The 26790-nt window shown below is 41.2% G+C and overlaps 1 protein-coding gene across 4 annotated transcripts in view; it reads right to left on the bottom strand.

Annotated features, from left to right (window-relative positions):
• RGS17 (regulator of G protein signaling 17) overlaps positions 1 to 25855 on the bottom strand; it is a 78250-nt gene extending 52395 nt beyond the window's left edge. For 2 of the 4 annotated variants that reach the window (XM_074862807.1, XM_074862809.1), the window contains exon 1: positions 25712 to 25855. The gene's annotated coding sequence lies outside the window, so the exon portion shown is untranslated. The remainder of the gene's footprint in view (positions 1 to 25711) is intronic. The other 2 variants (XM_074862810.1, XM_074862808.1) reach the window with 2 other exon arrangements.
• Between the last annotated feature and the right edge of the window lie 935 nt (positions 25856 to 26790).

The raw sequence follows: 26790 nt of genomic DNA, 5'->3' as shown, positions 1-26790 counted from the left end.
TCCTTTGCAGAGGTGCCAGTGAGCCTGGGTTTTCTTGCACAAATCAGGAATGCCAGACATTCTGGCACTTCTAAAGACTCCTTCTCTTTGCCTACCTACTTCTCATTCAGCAGTTCAAGATTGCAATCTCCATTTCAGTCAGCCTTTTGGTAGGCTGAAATAAATCAAGCTGGAGCTGGGTCAAATAATTTATAGCCACTACACTCCCTGTGTTCTTCCTTCCCCTTCCCCTTCCCCTTCCCCTTCCCCTTCCCCTTCCCCTTCCCCTTCCCCTTCCCCTTCCTACAGGCACGTGTACACACAAGATGAAGTAAAGAAGAATTTTAATCAATTTATGGGCATTACAAGGGATTCCTGTAACAGTGACATTCATGTCCTCTTTCTGTCCTCAAGTCCTCAGGAAAGGAGAGTAGTAACACGCAGTGTGCTCATTTACCTGTTCAGGCTGAGACAGTGATCTGTTGTCCTGCTGGTATGTCTAGGACCTTAATGTCAGTGAGACTTATGGAAAGACTATTTTTATTGTTACAGTTGAAAGAAGAACTTCTGCCACTACACTAAAAACCTGAGTATCGTCTACCTTTTTGTTTTATCATTCCCTAAAATTCCCACTGAAGACTGGCTACTTTACTGAATTAGGTATCTAGGGGGTCTCTGCCCATTTTGTCAGTTCTGCCCCAGAATTATACATAGTGCATTCCCTCTCAAGGAGAGTCTGTTTTCTTTTAAATGAGGAATTATTCACCACAGCTTCCAAACATCATTTATTCAAACTCTGTTGAAACATATCGATTAGGATGTTCAAACTGAGTGATTTGCAGCAGTGAATAAATCCCCCTGGGGAACAAAGGTGTCTGCTGAAGATGAGACTTGGAGAGTATCCCAATGCATTCTCAAGTGCACGAGGAAAAGATTAATTATATCTGCCCCCAAAATGGCTGTGGCTAGAAAGATGGAATTGCACAGGGAGACTGTAATCACTATCGTCCTGTTGTGCTCTAGCAGAAAAAAAAGAGGATTTGATTTGGAGGAATAAAAAGGTTTTGAAATCTCTCCAGCATCTCATTTCCTCTCCCTAAGAATGCAGAAATTCCCACTCATCCTACGTATACCTGACTCTTTTGATACTGCTCTTATCATTGCACTTTTCCCACCTCCACGAGTACAGCTCCTGCTGCAAGTACCACTGCTCTCTTCGTGCACCTTACCGCTTCCTCTGCTAGTGAGGCAGTTGTGGTAGTAGCAGCAGTCACAAAGCTGGTGGGAGGTGCAGCAGCAGCAAAGAACACCCCCATTTTTTTTTTCTTGAAAATGTAACCTAAAAATGTGGGGATGCTTTATAAGCAGGGCTAATTTGTAATTGGCAAAGTAATTATTCTGTTAAGGTATTTCAATAGGAACATGAAGCTCTCAGCTGTGTGCACATACATAGTTTTCTGTAGCCCTGCAATTAGCAGAACATAAGCTGCTTACTGGGCATCAACATCGCAAAGGCTATTCCATGGAGTAAAGGGAAATCTAGATTTTAATCTTTGTTTAATCAAAAGGTGATACTGATGACTCCCATTTCCTGTGAAATTTCAACTTTTTAACCATTGGCACTGTGCAAGTTGATATACCACTGCTGTGTCCTGCAGAGGACATATTACTAAGTGCAGATACTTTCCACAGCCAGGGCATGAAGCAATCCCAACTGGGCCATGCTAGTTCCCCTTCCTGTCACAGCAAACAAAATCAGTGACGCTTTCTGCTCACTATGAGATTTTTCTGGGAAAGAAGCTGCCTTATATAACATCACCTTAAATTTATGCCCTCACTCCCCAGCTTGCTTTTCTTCCTTGGGCTGTGCAAATATCATATTTCTTTTGCACAGTGTCCAACTGCTAGCCAATTCCCATGTCAATCTAGAATAGGCCTGGTCAGGAATTTTTCAATTAAACATTAATTAGAAAAGTCTATGTTTGTCAAAACTGAAACTGACTGCTGAAGCAATTGTTTTTGACAGATGTCCTCTTAAAAAAATTTTCTTTTAAAGAAAGTTTGGAAGCTGCCAAAGTATCTCACTGAAGTGGTTTTGGTTTAATGGAGGCCAGTTTTTCATTTAAAGAAACCTCTGATTCGAAATTAATCAATTTATATTGGGAACTGAAATAAAGAAATTCCAAAACCCCAATGTTTTAATTAATCCAACCAAATTTACACATCTTCTATTTAAGAAGGATTATTGTGTTTGAGAGACTTTTTTTCACTATTCAGAGCAGGAACATTTTTGAAAATGTTAGAGATGCTCATGGGAAAGGACAAATCTTTCTGTCTCTGCCTCTAGACTCGAACTGTTCAGGACTCTGTGTCAACTCATTGCTAGAGACCCCAGAAAGTCAAAAGTAGAATACAATCCTTTTATGATAGTATCAATTTCCCACTTGCTTATAAACCACTAAATTTCTAGACTTAAAAGTTGTATTCTCCTCTGGAATCCAATTTATCTTGTTTTCAAGCAGTTGTGCTGAAAAAATCCCAAGTGCTTGCACATGAATAGGGAAAACTGCTGTGGTATGACTAAAAATGGGAAAACAATTCAGAGGAGAAATCAGAGCTCAAGTTATAGAATTTATAAATAGTTGATAGTTGGTTGGGAAAAAAAACCAAACCAATATTTCGAGAATACATTGAGAGTTCTTCTTGTACCCAAACCATGTTTGCTTGCTTTTTATGATGTGAATAAATACCTTAAATTTGGCTCTAATTAACTGATTGCTACTGATTCAGTAGGGTATACCTGGTTATTTTACATCAGAAAACAGTGTTCCCTCATAGCAAGTTATGTATTTAACTTAAAATAAATACTAACAAAAGCTTTTTAGGTTGCCAAAGCTTTTCCACTTAATAAAACAATTATACTTGAATGGCAATAGTACATACAAAGGCATGGGGTTGTACTCTTTTCTCTAAAGCAAATATAGGGTAGCTAGAAGCAAGCTGGTTATTCTGACTATCTCACAATGAGAAGAAAAAAGAATATTTAGAAATTTTGACAATTTAATCTCATCTGTTACAGACATCTAGGCTACCTCTCCTAAATAGCTCATCCCCTTCTGAGTAGACCAGTAGACACGCAGATGATTGAACTGAAGGAATGGGATCATCTGGGAATAATAGGGAAGAAAAGCTGTAGCTTTGCTCAGTCAAGTAGTGTCAAATAGTCAAGGAATATGCATAGAATTATTATAATATTATAATATCTGATATTATAATAATTATAATATCTGAGGTTTAAGGTAAACCTGTGCAAAAAGAAATCTTGCATGTAAGAAAAGTTGTCATATTATTACTCCTGTCCATGCCTACAGTGGCTGAGTGACCACAATCAAGTTTACTGAATATCATAATAAGGTATTTAGTCCTGATTGCACCTCAGCACATGAACTGTCTGGAATGTTTCCTGTCTGAACTGGATGGGTCAGGGATGCAAAACTGAGTGAAACACAGTGCCTGCTGCCTGAAAAGTTCTGCTTCAAAGCTTAAGAAATTTCCCTAGTACTTCTTTCACAAGACAGGTATGTATTATTTGCCTAGCTGCTTTCTAGGGGTGTTGAATCATAAATACATCTAGGAATTATTAGTCACCATTTACCATGCCTTTACTTTTATACGGGAAAAGATATATAAACCGTATATATATAAACGGTATTTTAAAATGAGAACATGAATAGTGAGTAGTAAGCTTTACATGAGCTGTTGGAGAAGAGGCATAATTTAAAGAGCAGCTGTAGTGTACATCAAAGAATAATCATTTTAACTAGTAACCCAGTAAAGCTGCCTAGATGTATTTCTGGTTTAACTCCATCTTAGGTATTGTAAAGCCACAGTTTGTTTGGTAAGAAAGCAGCTTTATGCACTTGCATAGAATTTCCATCGGCCTCCAAGTGCCTGAGATATTAATCAAGTCCCCAAATAACCCTGAAAGGAAGATGAGTTTTGTTTTCCTATAACTGATCATATAAACACAAAAGCAACTGCATAAGGGTTTAGTGGAATTTTTTGTAGAGATATGCAGGAAACCACCAAGTGAAGATTTAGAGCATAAGGTTTTCTTGAATCCTCCAGATGTCTCCAGTTAGAATTGTACACATTTCATATTAGATACAGTTAAAGGACTACTCTTGTTTGGTTTTTACCTCTTTTTATGAGAGGAATGAGGGACAAAGTTCTTAACTTTGGATAGCTCTTGTGTTTTTTACTCCTATGAAGAATGAAGGAATGGCATAGGACTCAGATTTTTGTCTTATTTGCTTGATAGTCAAGAAGCTTGATACCTAGAACTGAGATCTCAAATTGCTATAGAACAAGCAGAAACAAGGTGACAATTTCTATCAGAAGCCAACCAATAGCTTGGATACACTGTGTTTCCTAAATGAATCAGTATTACTTCTGGGCAAATGCAGAGGACAATTTACTCTCTACTCCTTGCTCAAGAGGATGACATATGCCATGATGCAGGAGTTTGCAGGTGCGCACCTTGTTTCCTTTCCAAAGCAGTTCTGTCAGCTGTCTCAGCTTTTTCTGCTCCCTTTCTCTGTGCTCCATCCTCCCTTACACTGCTCCATTGTTATGCAGTGAGTGCTTATGCTTCAGCTGCAGAGATACCTACTGTAGGGCTCTAGTGGCAGTTTGTAGCCACTTGGCAAAAAGAAAGATGGTTTATGCTCTATCATGTCAGGAAACTGCAATTTGAGTCAGTGAGGTTCAGAAGCCATGTAGTTTTAACAGACTGACCTCAGATTTCAGGAATAATCTCAGTCTGGTTTCCTGCTGTAGCTATGCCTTTCTAGTAGCTTAGCTCTGAAAGTCCATTAGTTCAAGTAGTTTATGGAAGCTAAACTGCAGTCAGGAGAATAATACTTTGGTCTTCAGCACCAAGTCAGATTCTGTGACCAAAATGATATGAAAGAGATTAAACGTTTTCCATCCCATGCTAAATGGTGTACACTGTTGCTCACTCAAACATTTTCTTCAGTGACAGCTGACATTAATCACTGTGAGCACACTTGCAGTTTACATGGGTTACTTTGGTATGCTTGTTTTGAAAAGGTAGCAGGACAATGTTTTTAAAAAACACCAAATCCAGCAACAAACCTCACATACAATAGCTTCTTGAAAAGCTGAATTTCTTTAAATCTGGAATAACTAATCCGTAATCTCCCAACTACCATTATACTAACCTAGATATTAACTAAACATTAGCCTCAGACAGAGAGGCTGTTTTTATCAAATGGGGGCAATAAATTACTTTTTTGATGTGATACTCAAAACATAAACCAAAGGAAATCAGAAACTGCAATAGATGGAGAAATTGAAGTAATATATAAACAGTTAATCATTCTTTAGACACGCTTGGCAAATTTTCCTGATAAAAATGCTACCACTTTGGAAGATAACTTAATAGACAGACAGGACAGGAAAACCGCTATGCTTCTAATGGCATTGCTATGGTGTAATGGGGCTGAGATGGCTATATTCAAGACAGATGATATTATTTGTTCTAGTTTTACCATAAATGACACTATGATATTTCCAAAATCAAGCCTGAAAGCCCATTAAAAACATCTTGCTGGCTTGACTCATAACAAAATGTAGGAATTGTTTTTTTGAGTCCTGCTGAATGGAGAAGCTTTCAGAACACTCAGCTTGATGATCCCGAGCTTTTACGGCAAAGTATAAGGCAAACTTAGCAGTCTAGTGATATGCTTTTATCACCCTTTCTCTTTTAATGGTGTGTCCTTTTCCATCTAAGTTACTGCAGCAATGGATAGAAATGTTGCTTCCCCATTTATTCATTTATTGCTGTTTCCGTGCATTTGTGTCACTTTCATGGGAAGCTTAAAAAAGTTGGTCAGTCTGTTAGTCTCATAGAAAGATATTTGCATACTTTTTAACTGAAGAAATGATTTCTGTGCTCCAGGTGCAATCCTGATAATTAAAGTTTAATTTAGCATAAAAACCTCTCTGTTTTTGCACTTTGGTTTTAACAGTGTTCCCTTACAGCAAACCATTGTATTACCCTAAGAGACCCCACTGATTCTTTATCTGATTTGACTTTCAGTGTTCACCTTCACTGCTCTCTCATATCCTAAAATCTGACAGTCTATAAGCAAGACATTCCTTTCAGGAAAAAACAGCAGTGCAGAGTTAATGTGTACATTAACTAATTAGAAAATCTGGTGATGGCAATGAGGACACTTTCTCAGTGTCTCCAACTCTACACAGAAGGCAGCAGGCAATCCTGCTATGATTCACATCTGACAGGGTGTCAGTCGATGAGCCAGAGGCATTTTAAGAGTAAGTGTTCAGATTCCACTAAAGAACATAAGCTTTAAACTTTCTACAACAGCTGTTCACACAACTTCAATAAATAGTTAATAAAGGAAGTTCCACTTGTGCCCAAGTCAGGCACTATACCCACTATACAGTGAACAAACTGGAGAGTAAAGATGATCCAGTAGCTGAGTGCTATCCTCAAATTTAAGAAGCCCCACTAAATTGTTGCTTATTGTCTTTTAGTAAGTTACTTCTTAAATAGGAGTTAGAAACTACAGGTTGTGAAATTATGTATTTCAGTTATTCATGTACAAAATATTTTTCCCATTTCATGAAACCTATCTATGATTTTAAAATCTTTTCAGTTTTGAATTGAGTGACTCCAGACTTCTCACTTGTATGTAGGTCGCATCAAAGGGAATGTAACTGTTAGCAGATACAAAGCTAGGGGGATGCAAGAGATTCAGATGTTAAGTCCCTTTTCTGCTCATCGTGAACTTAAACCTTGCTTTCTAAATCCAGGTGGAAGAACAAGTGACTGACTATTGGATGAGCAGAAAGGAGTCTTGTCTTTTTGACTAGACAGTCAAAAAGTTGAGCTTGGACTCGAGACATAGATTTTTAAGATTCTGACACACCTAGATAAGATAATAATGAGAGATACATAAGAAATGTACATACCCAGAGAAAAACTTTAACTTGCAAAAATTTGCTATTTGCATTTCTCTAAGCTACTGTGTGGGGCCACAGTAGTGGACCTGTTTGTATTAAGGGAGCCCTGTCAGGAATTACCAAGGTGTTGTACATTATTTGTTTCAGTCCTACCATCACTTTTAAACAACAGCTTTCATCTCCTATATAAGACTCCTGTCATACTAATAATTTCATGGACTAGGGGAACATACAGCCTTTTGTCTCTTCCACAGGTCTCTGGAGCAGGGACTGACAGAAACATTAAGTGAGTGGAGTTTCTTAAATCCATCCATATTCTGCCTCCATCAGCATGGGTCCTGACCTCAGGAAGTAATTTCCTTACAGTCTTGTTTGATGTCCCCACATCATTTGAAAGATTAAAAACAAACAGTCTCTTTCCAGAAAGCAACAATTTCAGAATTGTCTGACACAACTCCCAGAAGAGCTCATCTGTGCCCAGACCAAATGCTGTATCAGAAGAAATGCTTAGAAAAGGTCTGCCTTCAGTGCACTCTCCATCCACGTTTGGTGAATATCTCCATCCAGGTGAAGTTTCAGGAGACTTGATTACAGTATAAATAGAAAAAACAAAAGAGAGAGAAACTATGGGGTGGAGGAAAAATGAATTTGCTAGTTATGGGTTTAGGATAACCACATAGCTGCAGAACTTCTATGCAAGGATTAAATACCTTTTAGGATGTCTGGTCAGGTTGAACATCCACTTAACAATAATTGCAGATCTTTGAAGAGAACTTGTCAGGCTATTTGTTACATGCAACATTTACTGTAGGTTTAGTCTTTGTCCCAGGTAGGCACCCAGACTTTGTTGGTTTTAATGCGATCCCTAATTACATTTTTCCATTTGTTTGAACAATAGTTCATAAGTTGAACAACCTTTTTTAGCTTTTGATTCAGTTATTTGTTATATGTTAGTCCTATTGCTTATAATTGTATTTTTCTAAGATAATAAAAAATATCAAACATCAGCATAATCCTGAAAGTTAAAACTGGAGCACAATAAAACTAGGTTGCAAGAAGAAAAAAAATCACAGAGTTCACATGGGTACTATTACCAAGATGAGGAAATGAGAAAGCCAACCTGCTGCTCCTTCTGCTTCTAGTGCACTGTGGGGAGTTCTGGGTTCCCCAGAGGTGGCTCCACTCAACTGGTTTGCAAAGAGGCAATGAGCCACTTGCTTTTAGAGGTTGGGTTGCTTTTTTTTTTCCCTCCTATAAAGGAACAGCCTTGTGTAAACTACCTGGGCATCTGCACTACCTTGACAGGATGAGACACCTCAGAATGAATTCCCAAAGGCAGCACCCCAAGTATGAGACTCCTTGGCAGCTTTGGTCAACTTAAGTCCAAGCCATTGGTCCTTCGCCTCCTGCTTTCTGGTAATGTGTTTCTACCATGTGGTAACCCAAAGCAAGTATTTGTTGTGGCAGAAAACTAACTCTGTAGAAACAAGTTATTATTTGTCAGATGGATTAACTGTGTGAACTGATTCACTGTGGTCACTTACATGTGGCATGGAGAGAGGAACAGCAGTTCTGGCTTAGACCGGTTTAAACTGCTGCACAACCAGGAGTGGAGGACTGGTGATCAAGAGCGTGCTTTACCCTGTTCCCTCCCAGGATTGAGAAACCCAGTCTGAACTGCAGAATGACTGAGATTTGCAGCCATGGCCCTCTTCTAGATTTAGGACCCTGAATCATCCCTTTTAAAAACACATTAAGGACTAGGATATGCTCTGAAAAAGAAAACAGTGGATGTGCTTTCTTGCTTTTATTCAGTATTGCAACGATTAAATAATGTGGCTCCCACACTCTTTAGTGCTTAGAACAGGGCAGAACTCAAGGTGTTCCTGCTCCCAGGTGAACATTGCAGTGGTGGGTACTTTGCTGCATCTCTGGCTAATTATTCTTTAACTGTTTGATGGGGTTTGGGGTAGGTTTTCTTGCAAAGCAGCATAGTGTCAACAGGAACAGTGGAGACTGTTTCTTCCTTTGAATATCTTCAGGACAAAAAAATGGTGATGAGGGCAGGCTTCTTACAATGGGGAGGGGAAGGTTTGAACTCCCTCAGTGTCTCACATCCTGGCCAGAGCTGTCCCTCCTGCGATATTTTATGAAAGAAAAATGGAGAAAATGGAAACTGTTTTGGTGAGGGCAGGAGGGATGAAACAACCACAAAACTTACTTCTGACCAGACTCCTTCTCTGACTGTGTTTTGGAATGACAGTTCGTTTGTGTCTTGTGTTTTGTGATGAGCTCAGCTCTTTTAGGAAATGAGAAGCACACTCTCAGCATGTCTCCTGGACTGAGCTCCTCTGGGATCTCAGGCAGAAAACATGTCCTGATGAGAGCTGGTTGTGACTTAAGTTAGCTGGAAGCAGTTCCAGGCATGAGTAATAGGCACTCAAGGTACTTGACTGGCGGAATTTGGCTACCTAAGGGTGTGAAGGGAATGGGATGCTGTGGGTTCTTACATAGAGGACTGAAAGCCAAGTCCTAGTTTGGATGTCTAATCTTTGTAGCAGACTGGGGCCAAGGTGCATATAGCAGCTACTGTCATCCCATCTCGAGTAAAGAAGATGATAAACTAACTCTTCTTTACCTATCCCTATGCTAGGCCAGTTCAACCTATGCACAAATACACCTCATCCTGGAAGGCTGCATGTAAAATGGAGCTGTAGGAAATGTTTAAGACAAGTGAAATATTTTAATTGCAGGGTTTTTTTCTTCTGTTTAAAAACTATGTTTTCCTCAAAAGGATGACAACTAGCAATGCCTCTGTCCCTAAAAATATGGAGACCTTAGATTTGATCTCAGAATGTATATTCAGACATTACTGAAACAGCCGCTTTCTGTTTACCAGAGGGTTGGTACTCAGGACACCAGTGTTGCCAATATCTACATTACTGTAATATTTATTCATCTTTCATAAACAGAATTTATGAAAAATAATATTAGGGAAATTTTGGATGGTGGAAAATGGCTTTTTTTAAAAACAATGAAACAAAAACAGTTTTTAAATGTTATGGGTATTGATCAGGATACAATGAAATTTTGAATTATCTCTAACAGCAATAAAATCTTTGGGACACTTGTGGTTGGCTCAATAGCACCTTTTTCCTTAGTACCTTGGTCCTGTAATAGAAAGCATGCTGTGGATAAGGCCTCCAGTAGATTTGCCATGTAAAGCAAATCTAGGAATGGAATAAGGTTTTATTGCTATCAAAAGTTATCTGCTTTCTTTCTCTTCATGTGCAGATCTCCAGATCCAAAGAATGCACAGCTTCGGAAAAGCTGATCTCCCTTCTATTCGAGAAGGTTGTCTGCTCTTACTTAGCCAGAGGTGTCTTACTTATTCTGAGTGTGGGTAAGATTACAAAGAAGAAGAGGAAATAGAAGTGTTATCCAGTTGTTAGTTCTGATCTGTTACTTCCAGATCAAGGAAATGTAGTTGAATGGCACAGAGTTTTGAGTGCCTCAAGAGAAGATCTAGTTGCAGACAGAAAAGGAAAACTGAACCTGGGTTTTGTGGTGGTTTTTTTCTGTTGCTCTGGTGTTGTCCATATGTCATTATTTATTGCACATAAAGGAATTATTTTAATTTTTAACACTTTTTTAAAAGCAGGACTTGAGTAATATCTTTCTTAATATTCAGGCTGAACCAACATCTCCTTATAAAGACTGAATTCCTCAGATGCTACAAATATCTTCTAATAATCAGAAGCTATTAGAAATCAGCTTTTATTTTAAAAAGTAATACATTTCTTCCATTCCCCTCAATCCTTACTATAAAATTCCTCAGTATCTCCTTTTTCTAGCTCTTTGATGTTGGATTTCTTTTGCCCACAACATGTTCCCCTACTGCCTTAAGTCTACGCTGGCACCCATGTAGTCAGTTTACTGTTGGTGAGATCTTGCTCTTTTTGGCCTCTCATCCACTGGTGAATGGATTTCTTCTCCTTGATGTTGCACTGGTGATTTAAATTGATTGGTTAGAGAGAAAAAGTCTTTATTTCCTCTCCAAATTTTCCTCTTTGCTCTGTACCATAATCTTTCAAATCACTTTGTTCCCAACCTTTTAAACTTCAGTCACCGACTCCTCTCTCCTTCATTTATCATCTCATCTGTTGCAAAATACTGTTGTTCATTTTTCTGAGCACTAAACTCCCTCTCTCCTTCCCATTTCCATAGCAAAACGCCTCCCTCTACCCCGACTTTTACTTTTCAGAACCCTACTCTCCTATTCCATACTTCCAAGATTGTATCACTGTAGCCATTTAATTCACTTTTTCTTCATTAATTCCCTTTTTTCTTCACTAACTAGCATCCAGACTCATGTTCTCACTTCAGTACCTTTCCTTGCTATCTAATATTATGATCTCAATGTCTATTATGCCTGTTTCTTGCCCTTTCACACTTTAAAGCTCCTTTTAACATCTCTGTGTTCTCTCATTCTATGGTTATTACTTCTGCTCTTGAGATTTATTCCTTTTCCTAGGAGATCTGGACAGCCAATTCTGAGGCGTATGCACTCTCTAAAATTTTTCTGTAGACCATCCCTGTCAATAATTCCCTCTTCTGCTACCCAAGTTCAGCAGTTCTTGCCTCAGGATGTAAGCAGGGAAACAGCTGGAGAGCCAGGGGCAAAAGGCTCACAATGAATATAAATGTGGCATAAAAAGTTCTTTGGATCTTATGGAAGGGCTGTATGCAAGGCAATGAAACAATATTTAGCATCTCAATAGAAGATTCATCCCACTTAGTGAATAGGATAAACTTCTGTTCTCTGTGGAGCTGACTCAAGCACTTCCTCCTGCAGGGAAATTTTCATAGTTTTGTGGAAAGAACTAGTCAGAATTAAATTGAACCACCTGCATGTTTGGTCACAAAGTACGATTTTGCAGATTTTTCTGCTAGGGTGGAGGCCTGTGTTCATGTTCATTGTTCCATTGTGTGGAAATGAAGGAAGAAGCTTTGCCTTGCAATTACTGATTTAGACTAACATGGTTCCTCACTGGGCTAGACCTGTGGACAAGTACTATGATAGTTCTGCAGAGAATATTTTTTATTCCATCTTTTAGGATACAGTACGACCAAGCACTTTAAGAAAGTATGTGTCTGCTCTTACTGTCAGAAACCATCCCTGGCCACTGACCCTCTGTATCACTGCAGACCTACTTCTAACCTTTCCATTCTCATTAACATTCCAGAACAAGTTATATGTACTTCTCAAAGACAATCTAAATGTCTCAACATTTCTTGAATTGTCTTTCTCTGGCTTCACCCTAATTTATAGCCTCATTGCTATAATTGTGCTATGACTGATGACTTCTGGAGAAAAACTGACAAAGTTTAGATATTCTTGCCAACAATATTCCAACTAAATCCACACCTGAAATTTTGATTTTGGAGAGTTGAAGATTAGTTTAGAGTCCTCACAAGAATAAACACGTGCTGTGGAAACTTTCTGTCTGCTTTTGAGAAGCTTTGCTTACAAGGGGAGAGAAGCCACAGGTCCCCGCTGGCTGTAAGCATGGGAAGTTCCCATGGTCCATCCACACTGCTGTCTTGTGAACAAGATGACAAGATTTCTTGTGCTTGTATGTGGTGTCACAATAGCAGACAGGGAGGCTCAGGCATTCAGGCCTGGGTGGGATGTGGACTGCCAGATGGAGTAACCATCCACTGCACACTCAAAAGATAAGTGCTTATCACTTGGGCACCCAGAGCAACTTGGTGTTCTCCCCAGTTGTGTGTGGGGGGTGTCTGAGCTCCAGACTGGCATTTAACAAATAGAGTATGCACACCTACAGCCTTGGGGTAGCTGTCTTTTCTGATCACAGGACTGTTTTCTAACACATGTAGATAATACTCACGACATGCTGCCCACTGGTATGTCACCCATGCAACATCTTTGGAAGGAGTTGGGGATGGAAACGTTTTCAGTGTGCTAATAGCACTGACCTGTATATTTCCATTATACATCACTCAGAAGCAGTGACAAGGCATTCAAAATCTGAAACAGTCTGGGAGCCAAATTTAGATGTTTTCTGAAAGGCTTTATGTTTGTTTGAACAATACAACTTTTTTAAAATATAAAAAATAAACTGAGGTTACGTTACAATTTCTTTTTTTCTTTTGTTTTTTTTTTTTTGGGGGGGGGGGGGGGTGTGCATAGCTGCCTGCTGATCACATCAGACATTTGGTCACTGTTCAGTCACCCTAAGTTTGGGCACAGCCAAATTTTGTTTCCTAGTGAGATTCCCTGTCCTGAGATAGGGCTGAATATTTTTTTCAGTGCATTGTAACAGGTAGGATGATAGCAAGTGGAATAAAGAATATGGCATGCTTATTGTCAGTTCAAACCTCTTCTTGGCTGTAAAGACAACTTTTCAGATATGAGTGTGAAACCCTCATAAAGCAGCATGATTTGTTTCTATTCAAGTCTGCAAGTGGGTCAACAATACCTAGTTCATAACAGAACTGAACTCTAAGAATAATCATAGAATAATAGTCATAGAATGGTTTAGGTTGGAAGGGACCTTAAAGATCATCTAGTTCCAACCCCCCTGCCATGGGCAGGGACACCTTCCACTAGAGGTGGTTGCTCAAAGCCCCATCCAACCTGGCCTTAAACACTTCCAGGGAGGGGGCAGCCACCACTTCTCCGGGCAACCTGTTCCAGTGTCTTACCACCCTCACAGTAAAGAATTTCTTCCTCATGTCCAATCTAAATCTACCCTCTTTCAGATTAAAACCATTACTCCTTGTCCTAACACCACCCTTCCTGATAAAGAGTCCCTCCCCATCTTTCCTGTAGCCCCCTTTAAGTACTGGAAGGCCGCTATAAGGTCTCCCTGGAGCCTTCTCTTTTCTAGGCTGAACAACCCCAACTCTCTCAGCCTGTCCTTGTAGGGGGACAGGCTGATAATCATCAGCAAATTCATCCTAGTGGCCCAGATTCTTCATTTCCTTGATAAATGTTTAATTTTCTCTTGTGATTTGACTTTTCTTTTGAAGGTGACTCATGCAGCAACAAATCAAAGTGATGACATTTTTGTTTGTCCTGTGCAATCTCATGTAGGTGAGCCAAATCATTTGCATCACACACTTGCTGTTGCTGGAACCCTGCTCTTCTAGACTAATACCTAAGTGTCTACATTAATATTTTGTTTATTTATCTAGTCCTCTAAGACGCCAAGATTGAGAAGCACTTATAAGTAACTTACAGAAGTTTCCTGAAAAAGCCATTTTGTGTGAGAAGAGAAATTTAGCTGATACTGAAGCTTTCTTGTATCCAAATCAACATGGAAATGTATTTTGGTATTAGAGAAAAAAAAAACAACACTTTTTGCCCCCACCCCCAGTTTATGTAGGTGAGTCTTTTCTTACACGCATGATCTCATGCGTTTTGCTGCCGCTATTCACAGCAAGGATCGCACTGCATCACAGCACTGAAACTCAAGTAGCACACTTCTAAGATTTCTTTAGGTATTAGCTGCATCTTGAATACTCCGTAGCAAGGGATCTCCTTTACATAAATGGGAGTAAGAGGATGCTCATGGAGTGGTCACGCAGCCTACTGCATTCCTACTTCAAGGAGCTCCACAGATGAAGTTATGAAGGGAAAGGGCTGGAGGAGGGGTTCTGTGATTGGAAAGAATGCTGCTGCCATGGCATTTCAGCCCCCTTTCTTTACAAGATACAAACATTTTGCATTCCGAGGGTTCCCTCCATCTTCTGATGTCTGTTTGATCTAAAGAGCATTACTGGGACAAATATTTAAAGGGGAGGGAGATGAGTGTGTCAGGTGGACAAATGGAAGGGAGGGAGACCAATTTAATATGGATGATCGCACAAAAATAAACAGGAATAAGCTGTCTTTGAATAAATGTGGCTGGAAATGAGAAAAAGGTTTTCAACAGGAGCTCTGGAAGGCTTTTGAGTAAGAATAGATGTGGAAAAAAGCCTTCCTGCTTTTAATACTAACTTGATCCAGAAAAGGAAGGAAAGGTAAGAACTGGTTGCTGGAAATAGCCAGAGATTGGGATGCAATTAGTCGGGGTGTTCCCTCCAGTCTATGTTCTTATTTCCAATGTTCCTAAAGCTACTACTAAGCCACCTGCTGGAAGTGGCCACACTAATGAAAAGCAGTCTAATCCAGATAGCTGCTGAGCGCACGCTGCCAGCCTGGTTCGATAGCAGTTGATTTGCTTGGCACTCTGCTGGATACACTCTGTACCTTGGAGGATAGGACTGTAGCACAATTTAAAACAGTCTCTCACCTACATAGCTCCGGGTTTAACATAGAAAAAAAAAAAAAAAAGTCAGCTCTATGAACAGTACCGAACTTGTTTTTAAAACATAAAATACTGTCTTTAGGTGATTCCAGCTAGTACCTCACAGCATGGGGTGCAGTCAAAGTCAAGGTGTCTCTGGTCTTCAGTCCCCTTGTTGCATATGATCTCACTGTCCAGCAGAACAGTTCCTACTTAACAGAGCCTTGCAATCACGTTTGAAATATGACTGATGGCTAGGATTGCATGTAAGAATAGTTTCTGTCATAGAAGTCCATTCAAGTTAATGGAGAAGTGCCTTACACATTAATAGCAATTCAATTATTTGGAGTCTTAAAACCCCTGTGAACCTTAAACTAACTGAATCCCATCTACAGCTGGGTCTGCAATAAATTACACTTTCAGACAAATTTAGTCTTCTTGCATTAAAGTTCTTTTAGACCATATTTACTTGAATTCAAAGAGACCTTTCCCCCCATCTTTAAAGGGACATGCAGGAACCTACTTCTTTTCATTAAGAAATAAACTACATTGCATTTACTTGGGCCATCAGCATATTTCAGGGCAAATTTACTGGAGGGGTTGATTGGTGGTAAATTATGCCACAGCCCATGGATGTGTTCTCTCAGTGTGGTAAGCAGAAGGCAATTAATTCAAAGTATCTTAAGCTAAATTACAAAAAAAATATATATAAGCATACATAAAGTGTATGATGATACAGACTGATTAAAGCATGTCCCCTAGACCAAGCTCTGATCAAGCCCAAGAAGGCAGTGTTGTTAAAATTCAGTGATCTGTGGTTAGAAAAGGTATGCTGCATTCATTACTAGAATTAGGCATGAGTTGACTAGTTAGTCCACTCTCTGTCATAACCTGTAAAAACATTTTCTTATGTGTATTATAACTGTGATCTTACAGGATCTTTTATCCTAAAAACCTAACAATCAAGCCAAAAGAAATGTGCATATGATTTTTTTATACTTAATTTGGTAAAGCTAGGACAGGTGTTATTTGACTGACTTTACTGTATTGGAGTCACCTCATTTTATGAAGATGACAGATCTAGAGGTAATGGCTTAATGGATCACAAAAATCCCAGATTGTTTCAAAAAACTGAGGAGCTGAATGTCAGGAGATACATGCAGAAGGTATCGTGCTACCTGCTATATGCTTCTATTTTCTCTTTCTGATTTTTTAAATGTAGGGCTATATTGCTCAGCCATCCAATGTTTTCACGTTTTTGAAGTCTTTTGCTTACTGAAGATTTTTTTTTTCTAACATGGCCATAACTAATACTTTTCGTATTGATATTCAGATTACATATTTAAGGGAACAGTGTAATTATATCGGATGTGTTTTGCTTTGGTCATCTTCAAAATGTCTAAGAATATTTGATCAGACAGACTGACTTCTGATTCAACTGCAAATTCCCATTTTTGTCCTGGAGATTATCTGGATGTGGAGATTTTCTGGATCTTAAGCTCCCTCTGATGTTTTATATATGAGCATTACTTTGGTAAAAGGGAAGATGTCAAGTGGAGTGAGAGACAAGATTCTTAATGTTAAATTTTGACCCCTGAAATCAACAAGAATTTTGAATTTTGCCCCTTATATTTAATTTCTGCATCTGCCACTATTTTACTGTGTGATCCTGTAATCGCTTAATTGATATGTATCTGTATTTCTTTTCTGTGAAACATCAGTGCTGTTGTCCCAGCATGCAGAGATGATGCGGTTGTTTGAAAAGTGAGTTTGTAGAAAAGATGGCATGAAGGGACCATTATCTTAAAACACGTACTAGGTCTAAATCCCAGAAATCTGAAAAGAGAGTAACAGCCTTTTCATAATGTGTTCTGTATTTGTTCTCAGTGCTTACTAAATTGTCTGGATTCTCAAGAGAATAGTAATATGATGGATAGTTCCCTCCTCTTTTACTGTTTTTGAACTTTCTGGATTCTCTATTTTCTTAAAAGTTCCTGAAATGTCACCTACTTTTACACATTGTATGAAACCAGGTCACAGTATTTGTCACAGCATTATATGCCTGACCAAGAAAAATGTTCAGTAGAAGTAAAGTCACACAAGGTATATAATTTTCCTATAATATCATGCACATACAGATATGAACCACTCCCCTTTCCTAAACTTTACATCTTCTTGCTGAATATGCTTGAACAATTCTCTCTCATGTTATGTATGAAAGAAATCAATAGTGAATTTAAATCATACCCACCTCATCCCACAGATTGGATAGAATATTAATAGTAATCAACACGACGGACTTGAATAAACTCAATGTAATTAAAGCCACTCAATAAGAGCTATGCTAAATACAAATTTTAAAACTACATATGAGATCTGTATGAGATGGTTGTATTAATACTTCATATAAAATTATCAATTTGATGGCTAATGTTGATGGCTATAATGTCAATATAAATATGCTGACTTCTGTTAGTACACACAACATTGTGACTGTAGAATAAATACGATAAAAATCAACATGATAAACATTAAATGTATTAAAAACTGATAAATCTTGGTCTGAAATTAAAAATGGGGAGTAATTATCAAGCAGGTGTGTTTCGAACTGAATCCTTCAGGAATATGTTCTTTTACACCACTTGAAAACCTTTCCCTCTATTGTGAACAAAACAGAAGGAACCACAAAAATCACTGATGCTATTGTTTTGTAGTAGGCAAATAACAAGGGAACAATATAAGCTAACAAGGACAAATCATTGATTTAAGGTGATCTGGATCCATTGGTAAGTAAATCACAGCAAACATGGATTTACTTTGGTTGAATCTAATACATGCCTAAAAGAAAGGATGCAGGCCAAAGTCAGAGGCTGGAGGCTACATCCTGAAGAGATGTGATGTCTCTGTACTGGAAAGCTAAGCAATCCCAGGGCTTGTTCTCTGGGTATGAGGCCAAATGGCCAATTTAGTTATATTCATATAATTAGACTGACCTGCTCTGGATAACAGGACAGCCTCAAGCAAGCATTTTATTGGGACTGGTCCCTGGACTGTGGTAACTTTCCAGTCAGGTCTGGAACCATTCTAACAATTTAGTGCATAGACGATCAAGTTCTGGTGCACAAGCTCAGGCTTTTGTTATTTTACAGAGACATAACCTGGGACTCTTACAAGAACTGAGAGTCATGGCAAGTAAACGAAGTGCTCAGTGCAATCCTGCACCCAAAAGAGCTGTGCTAACTGGGCTATATAAAGCCAAAATCTTAGCCATGTGAAAGCCATGTTACGTCTGTATTTTTCACTGACTGCTATTGAAACAACAGTTGCGATGTTTAGATAAAGAGGGTTATTGATCAACTGAAGCAGGTTTAAGAAGAGCTAAGACAATGGTTAAAGGAATATGGAACATATTTCATGGTAAATGCCCTCAGGAGCCATTTAGCTTAAAAATATAAAAATGTCAGGATTTCTCAGTTTCTGAGTAGTCTATACTGCAGGATGCAAGATGACATACAGAGAGGTGAAATAAGGTCATTCTCTTACACAGGGCTCCATATAAACTAGATTTTTTGAGTGTCCAACCTTTGTCGGATATCTCTAGCCTACATTGCAATTCGCAGTGCAGACATAGGCTTTGAGACAGATACGATACGGGATGGTTCTTCTGCAGAGTGAGCTCAGGACAAATCCAATAAACAATCAAGATTTCTCTATAGTGAATCATTGTGTACTGAATCAATGACCAGTGCCCAGTCCTACATGAGCTATCAGCTCAAACCTGCCACTTTCGTAACTTCCTAATTTATGAAGTTGCTGCATTCACTGGGTAGAGGTATCCCTTCTACCCTTTTCAAGATCCTTGTTACATGAGTACTTACTTGATCTTTTGTGGTAGCTCTGTGTCTTGATTTTACATATCAAATAATCAGACACAGAATTGAAAACATCCTTGTCTATTCTGGTCAGCATGATGCTTACCATACAGCTGAGATTCTGATTATTATTACCAGTGGTTTGTTTTTTCACATTGTGACGGTCAGTACGTGTTTATAAAAATCTCTGAACACAAATAAATATATATAGCAGTGAAAAAATGCTACAAATTAAACTCTGGTTACCAGATTATCAGATATATTAAGCTTCATCAGTTAGATTATCAGACCATTATATGACAACTGCCTTCCAATAAACTAGTTTAGACTTAAGCATCAAAATAATTTGTGGATATATTTTTAAACCATTCTATCTGAATGATAAAAAATAACTTATACATCTCACTCCTATCTTCTCAAAGCCATCTTGAAAGCTATGAAGTATCTGATTAATATTTTAGGACTTTATAATTTCTGAAGATAATAAGGCTTGGAAATAAAAGTACCTTTTGGACACTGAGTAATTAGGACCACACTTCCCACCTACATTCATTAAAACAGGGCTACTTGTGAAGCCCTTGTACAGGAAGTTATTACTCACTGTTCTTGATTTTCCTATGATGCAAATCATTGAGAAAGCAGTATCTATACCACCCAAAGGGCTGGTGCAATGTGAATATCAGAGAGCATGTTCTGCCTGCAGTGCTGTCATAACAAGGTGAATTGGATAAGAAATTCCTTACTTCAGAAGGTTGCTCTCATTACATAAATGATAAACAGTAACCCTGGTATTAAAAATTTACTATACATTGCCCTCTAATTTAGGCTTTTAAGACATCAGTGTGTATATGCTGATACTAGTTGGCCAGTGGTACTGTGAGAAATATAAGGAATTCCTGAAGCTCCCTGCTGCGGCCGTGACCTGCCTAGGACACACTGCCTCTTGGGAAGCCCAGTGCTTTGAGCTCTCTCATTTGAAAGCTGTCTGAACTACAGTAGGCATAAAAGTGCTGTGCTAAGGATACCATGACAGCCTTCATCCATGATTCCTGTGGTTTAATTGCTTTATCTCATAGGATTATTTTACTGTAAATGACATGAGTTGCTGATAAATGAAGACACTTATTACAGCATACCACAGCACAGCAAAACACAACACAGCAAAATGTAACACAGCAAAACAGCCCAAACCATATTCAGCCTTCCTAAAACAGAGTAAGACCAAGTCTTGCTTGCACTTGCACTTAACTAATATTGCAGAGCAAGGTGGCGTAGTCTTATGTCATAGACAGGAGTGAGACTTTTACAGCAGGGAGCCGTGACAGAGTGGCAGTCTCCCTTTAAAGGCAGCATTACTCTGGTATACTCTCTGCTAGTCTGTACATATAGAGTTAGGGCTATATAGCTTATGATCTCTCTCATATTTCAGCAAGCACAGAGCTGGCATCACTGGAGAGAGCAGCCAAGCTGCTTTAAATGAAGCTGCTTTGATAGCAGAAGCTGCAGAGCTGTGTTAATGCATTGCTCACTAATTTACTCCCTTTCTAACTGAAGAAACTAGGCTAGATAGATAGTCGGCTTTTGCATGGAGAAAGATGTAGTGTTTAAGATGTCTGAGTGTCTTTGAGTAATGTGTAATGCTTTCCTTTAGGATTTAAGCTTTTATTAACCTTTTATTTCTATTCCACCTCCCTACCTGTAATTCCCCACATAGATTCTGTCTAGAAATTTACCGATTTCTAAGAGTTTACTGCCATTTGCTTACAAAGTAAATAATATATAAAAATTTCAAGTGTATGAAAGGTAAGAAGCATTTCATTCATATTTTATAAGCAAGGAACTTAAACCTAATACTCAAAAGTTATATGCGTATATGATAGAATCAATCTTAAATTGATTGCATTACTTTTATTAATTATTATTTTTTAAATTTAAGCCTAGATTCATTAATATACCAGAACAGCACAAATTATTCAAAGCACACCTGTCATTTAAATTGAGTTTACATCTATTTGGCATCACTGGAGCAGTGCAAAGCAGATAAAGCATGCTAGGGAATCAAGCCCCTAGATTGATTTGGAGGACCCACGTTTAGCTGAGGCCCAGGTTACAGGGTGGCTAGGCAGGAGGAGCAGTGCAGACCCTGAGTTCATCTGTCTGTGTGCTGTAAGTGTTCCCCTAGGTTCCCGCCACAGGCACACTGCATGGCTGCTTCCTTTCTGCACGTCAGAGACAGCAGCAGTGCCAAGTGAAACCTTTTGAGAGCAGATACCCAACTTTGGGTTGAGACACAAAATCTCTGCAGAAAAGATCTCTCTGAATTGATTAACTTGCCAGAGGATTGGAGTCAGACATGCACGCAGCTCCCTATTACAGACCTACAGTAGCCAAGACCCGCAAAGATGCCAAGCCGAAGGGCTGAGCTCCTTTGGAGGGTGCAGTAGCCCCCCAGCAGTCAGCAGCAAAGCTACTCGCACACACCTACTTACAGCCTGTATAGTTATAGCCATTAGCTATAACCATGAATAGATAAACTTAATTACAACTTAATCTATTCATTTGTTTTTATACCCTATGCACAAGCTTTTAATTAATTAACAGTATGGAAAGTCTGACTGCATTATTTCATTATTAAGAATACTTAGGACAAAGAATATATCAAGAGAAATGCTAAATTTCTCGAAGAATTTAGTTTTTAACTAATTTTAACACAAGCCAAGCACATGAATTTTATGTTCTTAGAAAACTCCCTCTGTACTCACAGAACTAAAAGTATGGTAAGGAGAGAATTTTCATGAAAAAAGCTGAAGCTCAGACCTTGGTACAAGTGCAAAATAAATCCCCACCTGATATCATGGAGACATGATCAGAAGGAAACTAATGGAATTGTGATGAGCATCTCTGTAAGAGCTAATACTGTTTCACTGAATACACTTCCAGTGTATTCATAAGAATCTCCATATGTTTCATACTTAAAGGCATGCATGTGAAGCATACAAGTAAGAAAGTGCTATTTAAAAGATACTAGCATTGTAAAATTTATTCAAGCTAATGTATTTTCTGTGAAGGAAAGTTTATATACTATATATATATGGTTTGCCAGATATATATACACACATATACACATATATATGCCACTTATAAGTGGAAAATCATTCTCACACTTAGTTTGAGACTGGATGACATCCCTCCTATCCTGTCTTCATAATGATACCACTCAGTCTCTTCTTCTTTTAGACTTTTGGGAGATGAGGATTACTGCATCTGAGGTTCCCAGTATTTTATTTCTTGTCAAGGATTTCACAGCTCATGTTGGTTTCTACCATTCTCCACTTGTCCACGTTCTGCTGTGGATTGTGTTGCTCCAAGTTGTGTCTGCTGCTGATCTCTTTGCTGAGGTCTTCTGGGTCTTTGGGTCCAGGTCATGGTTTTGTAGTTCTCTAGTCTCTTATTCCTCTATTATTCTTGGGAGGAAATCAAAGCAGGGCTACAGGTGAGATGAGGGAAGCTTTCTGTGCTGCTGGTCTGGTGTACTAGTGTCCCTCAAGCATGATTCAAATTTAGTAGTACTCTTGGGGAGAAGAACTTGTGTGTGTCACAGCTCGTTTCAAATCAGTGAGATTTTATGGGACATTTAAACTGTACTTTTGAAACTATGCATGTTGTTCAATATGCACATGTGAGAAAGAAGCAATGTATTATAATGAACAGAACAATTAGATACACAGAACAATTAGAAGTGATGATAATTCGAATGTACAGATTTCATATATGTCCCTTGACATACAGCTTGCATTTCGTATTCATGAAGAATTGCTGTTTGAGAATAACACATTTCATCTTCTTCCCAGGGCAGGTAGAGAACTGGATTAGGATAGGGAATTTTTCAGCAAGCTGTCAGTCAGATTTTGATTCAAATCAATACTGCAGGGAGTTAATTTTCAACAGACGGCTGTTCAGTAGCCTTCTAGAAATGAGTTCCTGGGTTCAGGGCAATTCTTTGTACACAAGTGTCCATGTTGCATAACAAGAAAAAGAATGACTATTCTTATCTGTAGATTTCAACATAAAGACCGAGGGCTGAATATGGCTTTACACCTCTAGGCAGATCTCTCAACTCACTGATGGATAAAATGAAGGAACTTGATCTGCCAGCGCTGTGCCTGCTCTGGTGTGAGAGGACACTCCTAGCACCTTGTACAGACACAGCGTGTGCTCCTTGTCACATACGAAAGCTACGGAGCACTGAATGAAATTATCAGGCAGCAGGTTCATAGCAAACAAAGGAAGTACTTTTTCACACAAATCATAATTAAATTGTGGTGCTCATTGCCACAGAATGTGGTTGAGACCAAAGTATAAACGGATTAAAAAAAGGGAGTAGAGAAATTCAAGGGTTTATTAAATATGATGGTCTGGGAGCAAACCCCAGTTTTGAGAAATCCCTCTACTACGGTTTGCTGGAACTTGAAAGGATATACCAGGAAAAGATTGCTGAATATCAGTCTTGTTTCTTACGTTCTTCTCCCTTCAGCATCTGCTAAGGACTATAGTCAGAATCAGGATATTGGACTAGATGTCCAACTCACTATAGCAATTTTTTTGATCGTATGCATTTAATCAAATTATGTTCTTATTTTGGCTACTTAAAAGGATCCAAGGCCCTAATGGAGAAAGGCACTGAAATGGCTAATGCTCACGTATTTTAGGGAAGTACTTGAGTGTATCATAGCCTTCACATCTCAGGCCGTAAACTTATTGGGGTGGGGCACGTGTATCTTTTGTTGGGACTTTGCTTATTCTGAGTATGAACTCAAATAAAAATATATACTCGATAACAGTAATAAGTGTGTGACACTGTTTCTTTATAAAGGTTAAAAAATTTGTTTGCTTAAATGGCTTGTGCCACAGGAAGATTCCCTAATGATTTACATAAGGATGATGACACTAGCATCCACTGATGTGAAAAAGTATTAATTTCCTTTATAGAACTCCCTACGTTTGCAATGCATGAATATTACATTTGTAGAAAGCTATTTATCACCTGTTACCCGTAATACTACTGCCAGAGGATATGTAACTTACATTTACCTAGCAGGGTATTTGAGATTTCATCCATTTTGCAAAAGCATCTGGCTGCAAACCTATGACACATGTTGGTGAAAATCCAGACACAGAAATGAAGAAACCAAACACCGAAAATCTTAAATTTTACTCCTGCCAGTTCTAAGCCTGACAGCACGGGTAAGGTTTCCTTCTAAACCAACACGAAGCGGCGGCTGTGAATTGTGCAGTACAGGGCTGAGAGCGGAGCGAGCTGGGCAACCTCAGCTCTCTGAATTGCGGGCGGTCCCAGCCCGAGGAGCGGTGAAGACCCGCCGGAGCCGCGCACCGCGGGATTCGGGCGCCGGGCAGCGGCGGCAGCCGGTGGGTGTTCCGCGGGGCGCCCCGCGCTGCTCGGGGCCGGAGCCGGGGCCGGGGCCGCGGCGGGAGCAGCCCCTGCCCCGCCGGCCGCACCCCGCCACCTGCTCCTCCCGCCGACGTTCCGCGGGAGGGGCGGGCGGGAGGCCGGGGCAGAGGGATGGCGGTGCCGCAGGGTACGGCGGGCGGGGGAGGCTGGGTGCCGCCCGGGGGCCGCCGAGGGCGGGGCGGCCGGTGCCCGCGGCACCGGGGTGGGGGCGGCCCCCGCCACCTCCCCTCGCCGGCGCGGCGGGGGCTCCCCGGCCCCGGTCCGGCCCGGCGGGGGCAGCCGAGAAAGGGGGCCGGGGCGAGGGAGGGGTCGGAAAGCAACTCTCGATCTTAGAGCAACGACTCGTTTGGTCGCCGTCACCTTCCGCCGGCTCCTCGGATTAAAATAATAACAACAGCAGCAGCGACAATAATATTATTAACAATTAGAACACCTCCCCCCTCGCGCCAGGCAGACCCGCGTTACGGGGAGGGGAAGGTCAAGAGGAAAGGCAGGAGCGCTGCCTTATCCGAGAGCTGGCGGCTGTCACCCCGCCAGCCCGTGCCCCCGGCTTCCCCGGGGGCGGCCCGGTCCCTCCCCCTCCCCCGGCCGGGCAGCATCGCCCGGCGCGGCGGATGCCCCGCGGCATCTCCCGGCGGAGCCGCGACACCCCAGACACAAACCGGGGTGGGGGCGGCGGGGGAGGGCGCGGGCTGAGCCCGGCGGCACCTCTCCCCTCCCCTTTGTGCCTCGCAGGGAGACACGCACGCACACACACACACACACGCACACACAGTCAGACACGCACCCCACCTTGCAGCCTCGGCGCCGCAGCCGCCCGTTGTTACACACGCACACGCACACCCGCTGACACACGACCGGTCCCCCCCGGCGAATGCATTTTCTGTTGCACTCCACCGCCCTCCATCCATCCTCCCTCTCGCCTCCCTCCCTCCTCTTCCTCTTCCTCCCCCCGTTTGGTTGGTGGTGTGTTCCCCCCCCCCCCTCCCTATACATCAGTATAAAGCGGACATTTTGATGCCGTTTAACACGGTTCAGGCTTAAATAAAAGCGGAGCGCCTTACCCACCCCCGCCCGGCTGCGTGCAGTTGGCGCTGAGCGATCCCGGGAAGGGCTGGTGCGGCTCGTCCCTAGCAGAGCGGGTTTGCTGCCATCCGCCCAACTTCAGCACCCAGCCGGCGGGGAGAGGGAGGCGGCGGCGGCGGGCGGGCAGCGGGCAGGGAGGGCGGGAGGGAGGGCGGTGGAGAGGGCGGGAGGGAAGGAAGGAGGGAGGGAGGGTGCGAGGAGCGGCGCGGAGGCAGGCAGCCCCCGCACATGCGCTCTGCCAGCGCTGGCGGAGCCCGGCGGCAGCCGGCGTTTCCCCGCTGGGCCCTGGAGGGTGAGTCACGGCCCGCCCCGGCCCGGCACCGGCGCCCGCCCGCCCCCGGGGGTGCTCGGCCGGGCTCCGCCGCAGGTCCCGGGGAGGCTCCGGAGGCGGGCATGGCTCCCGGCGGGCCGGGGGGTCCCCGGGGCTGTGGGAGCGGCGGGAGCCGGGGCCGACCCGCTGCGGGAGGCAGAGCGGCAGCAGCCGAGGCTGTGGCCTGGAAGTGTGTTAACGGCAGGAGCGATACGCCGCGGTGCAGTGCTGGGCTCCTGATTGCTTTTATCCCTGTCCCCACATCCGTATGTCTAAACAGGAAAAAAAAAAAAAAAAAAAAAAAAAAGTGCATAAACCACTCTCCGGCTCTTCATTCTCGTGCAGCCGAGAGAGAGGCAGGGAATCAGTGGCTGAGTAACTTTTCGCTGTCGGGTACCTGGAGCACGATGCCTAAATAAAGAACCAGTATGGATCTGTCGGTTGGAACCGTGAGAATCAAGACCAGGATGTTCTGAAAATCTGGCTCTGAATCCTGAATCCTGCCAGGTCTTGCCAGTTAGTTTGTCCCAGCTTTCCAAACTCCAGTTTCCAAATTTGGGCTCAACAGAGAACATTATTTAGTTTCCCTACTGCACCTTAAAAATCTGGAGCCTCATACGCCTCAAGGCAACAGCACTGGAAAAATATATATTTAGCATCTGGATCCTGTCAAATCATGCCACGAATCCAGAAATGTTAATATCTCAAGAGAAAACACATTGCTGCATTTACCACTTTGCCAAAACA

Source organism: Strix uralensis, chromosome 3, assembly GCF_047716275.1.
Source record: "Strix uralensis isolate ZFMK-TIS-50842 chromosome 3, bStrUra1, whole genome shotgun sequence".
NCBI classification, from domain to species: Eukaryota; Metazoa; Chordata; class Aves; order Strigiformes; family Strigidae; genus Strix; species Strix uralensis.
The sequence above is the reverse complement of the archived record's forward strand: the minus strand, read 5'-3'. Positions and strand labels throughout refer to the sequence as shown.